The following is a 4,081-nucleotide window of genomic DNA, read 5'->3' on the forward strand; positions in this document are numbered from 1 at the left end:
GGGTTAGAACCGCCAGCCGTCTGGTTAGCAGGCAAGCGTCTTAACCACTATGCTACCAGAGCTCCCATATTAATGATATTGTTCTGTAATTTCCCCATTCTGTAGGATCACCTTTCTTTGGAATAGGTCTAGATATGGATCTCTTCCATTCAGTCGGCCAGGTAACTATCTTCCAAATCTCTTGGCATAACCGAGTGAGTGCCTCCCGTGGGGCATCTGTTTGTTGAAATATCTTAATGGGTATTCTGTCAATTCCTGGCACCTTGCTCTTTACCAATTACTTCAGTGCAACTTCAACTTCTTCCTTCAATACCATTGGTTCTTGATCATATGCCACTTCCTGAAATGGATGAACATTGACCAATTCTTTTTGTTACAGTGACTCTGTATGTTCCTTCCATCTTCTTTTGATGCTTCTTGCATCATTCAATGTTTTGCCCATGGAATCTTTCATTATTGCAGCTTGAGGCTTAAATTTTTTGTTCAGTTCTTTCAGCTCAAGAAATGCTAAGCATGTTCTTCCCTTTTGGTTCTCTAACTCCAGGTCTTTGCACATTTCATTATAGTAGTTGGCTTTGTCCGCTCAAGATGCTCTTTGAAATCTTCTGTTCACCTCTTTTATCTTGTCATTTCTTCCATTTGCTTTAGCTACTCTCCACTCAAGGGCAAGTTTCAGAGTCTCTTTTGACATCCATTTTGGTCTTTTCTTCCTTTCTTGTCTTTTTACTGACCTCTTGCTTTCTTCATGGATGATGTTCTTGATGTCATCCCATAATTCCTCTGGTTTTTGGTCATTGATGTTCAATGCATCAAGTCTATTGTTTAGATGGTCTCTAAATTCAGGAGGGATATTATCAAGGTCATATTTTGGCTCTCACAGACTTGTTTTAATTGTCTTCAACTTCAACTTGAACGTGCATATGAGCAGTTGATGGTCTTTTCCACCATCAGCTCCTGGCCTTGTTTTGGCCAAAGATATTGAACTTCTCCATCACCTCTTGCCACAGATATAGTCAATCTGATTCTTGTGTATCCCATCTGGTGAAGTGCACATGTATAGTTGTCAGTTATGTTGTTGAAAAAGGTATTTGTAATGAATAAGTCATTGGTCTTGCAAAATTTTATCATACAATCTCCAGCATTATTTCTATCTCTAAGGTCATATTTTCTATCTGCTGGTGACTCTTCTTTGTTTCCAACTTTTGCATTCCAGTCAGTAGTGATAATCAACACATCTTGATTGCATGTTCTATCAATTTCAGACTGCAGAAGTTGGTACAAATCTTCAACTTCCTCATCTTTGGCTTTGGTGGTTGGTGCGTGAATTTGGATAATAGTAGTATTAACTGGTCTTCCTTGTAGGCATATGGATATTATCCTGTCATTGCAGAGTTGTACTTTAGGACAGTTTTTGAAATGGTCTTTGTGACGATGAATGCCACACCATTCCTTTAATTTGTCATTCCTGGCATAGTGGATCATATGGTTGTCTGATTCAAAATGGCCAAAAGCAGTCCACTTCAGCTCACTAGTGCCTAGGATGCTGATCTTTTTGCATTCCATTTCATTTTTTATAACTTCCAGTTTTCCTAGATTCATACTTTGTATATTCCATGTTCTAATTATTAATGGATATTTGCATCTATTTCTGCTCATTTTGAGTCATGCCACATCAGCCAGTGACAATAAAGCCATTGCTTTACTCTATCTTTATTGTTAAGGTCATCTCCACTCTGAGGAGTCAGCTTCTCCCCAGTCAAATTTTGAGTGCCTTCCAACCTGATGGGCTCATCTTCCGGCACTATATCAGACAGTGTTTCAGGGCTGTTCATAAAGTTTTCCAGTAATACATGAGACAGTGTTTCACTGCTATTCATAAGGTTTTCACTGTCCAAGTCTTTGCAAAGTAGATGGCTGCCTCTTCCTTTATCCAAGTCTGTCTAAGCCTGGAACCTCCACTGAAACTTCTCCACCATGGGTAACCCTGTTGGCATTTTGCAACACAGTTGGCATAACTTCCAGCCTCACAGCAACATGTAAGCCACCACAGGATGACAAACTGACAGACAAGTTTATCTCCCTTTGTTGTTCCTAACCCCTCTGCACCTGCCTACCTCAGACCCTGATCTTAATATAGAGCCACACCAAGTAGAAAGCAGCCGCCAAGCCCCAGGCCTGCCTACCTCAGGCCCTGGCCTTAATATAGAGGCACACTCAAGTGGAAAGTAGCCTCCAAGCCATGATCTCACCTACTTCAGTCTGCAGCCTTAATAAAGAGCCACACCCAAGCGAAAAGCACCCTCCAAGCCCTGGGCCTGCCAACCTCAGGCCTTGGCCTTAACATAGAGCCACACCCAAGCAAAAAGCAGCCTGCAAGCCCTGGACCCACCTACATCCAGAGCCTGCCTTAATAGGGAGCCACACCTAAGGGAAAAGCAGCTTCTAAGCCCCGGCCTAAGAAAGTAAATGTAGTTCTTTTCAATTCCTTATCAGGGAGTTCCAGTGTGCTGCCTCCTCAGGGATGTGTTCTGAGTCTGTATCCTGTTCCCTTGTTTCTACTGCTTTATCTTGCTTCTTTGTGTGGACTGTGATGGTCTATTTTCTCTGAGAAATTGTGATGTTTTTGTGTTTATATTTAGTTGATGATTGTATGTTGGGGTGATTCACCCAAGATTTTTGTTTTCTATGTTTTTTTGGATATATCTGAGCAAACAGGATACTACACTCCTCTATTTGCTAGTTGGCAGCTCTTATGCACTCACCACCTGTCTACTTACCAGTCATCAGCCTCCTGTATATCTGTGTTGTCTTTGGCAAATAGAGCCTGTTCTTAATCCCTGGAACCTGAATGAGAATGCTGTCACTTTAAATATCCAAAATGGCCACTTTTTGTAAACATTCAAAATGGCTGTGCCCAGTGGCCACTTGTAAACATTCAAGATGGTTGCACCCTCCAGCCAGCTGAAAGTCTATGGTTCAGTTTGTCTCCTCCTTTGCTGTTTCCCTTTTCAGTCATCAGCTACCCATGAAGTAGTCCATGCAACCCCTAGTGAGAAGGCTGAATTTTAGGTTAATTCTCAGGTCCTAACACCACTTGGAAATATTCAGGCTGTCCGCAGCTCTGTTTGTGTCCTTACTCACTGTTTTCATTCAGGTTCTTCTTCTAGTTGGTGATTAATCCATTTCTGTATCCCTTCTTTCAAAGCTCAGGGCTCTAGGATTATCTTCTGTATCTGTGTCAACAGGTTTTTCTTTTCTTTGTTGAAGAGGGCCTGTGTTGCTTGTCTGCCTATTTATTCCACCATCTTACCAGAAGTCCAAATCTCTAACACTTGTCACTAGACATTATGATGGAGGGAGTTTGTAAGAAATGTATTTAGCCATATTCCTTAAAGAAGTTATAGACTTGCCTGATGTATATATGTATATTTAGGGTATAATACCAGCAGGTGAGCAAAGAGTAAAGAAAAAATGTTGAATAAAAGCTTTAAAAAGACTTTGCTTGGTAGTTTAGTGGTAGAACCCTTTTCTTCCATGTGGGAAACGTGGCTTTGAGTCCTGGCCAGTGCCCCTCATGTTCAGCCACCACTCGTTTGCCAGTGGAAGCTTGCGTATTTCTGTGATGCTAAACAGGTTTCAGTGAATCTTCCAAACTGAGATGGACTAGGGAGGAAGGCCTAGCAATCTACTTCCGAAAATTGGCTAGTGAAACCCCTGTTGATCACAATGGTCCAGCCTGCACTTGATTGAGGGGATGGTGCAGGATGTGGCAGAATTTCTTTCTTTTGTGTATGGAATTGCCAAGAGTAGGGGGCTGAACTTAATGGCAGCTAACAGCAACAATGAATACCATAATATGCTTCTTAAATAAATTATATGTCTCATGCTCATTTAAATCTTCTTGTATCCTAATCTTAAGGAATGGGCAACTGTAGAATCTTTATAACATTTCTTTCTTTCTTTTTTTTTTTTTTCCAAAGCTATAATTTTTTTTTTTAATTTTTCGTGTGTGTGTGTGTGTGTGTGTGTGTGTATATATATATATATAAAAATGTCCCATGTATGACTTAAGCTAAAATCA

This window comes from Orycteropus afer, unplaced genomic scaffold, assembly GCF_000298275.1.
Source record: "Orycteropus afer afer isolate SDZICR_OR568_19922 unplaced genomic scaffold, OryAfe1.0 scaffold00067, whole genome shotgun sequence".
NCBI lineage: Eukaryota > Metazoa > Chordata > Mammalia > Tubulidentata > Orycteropodidae > Orycteropus > Orycteropus afer.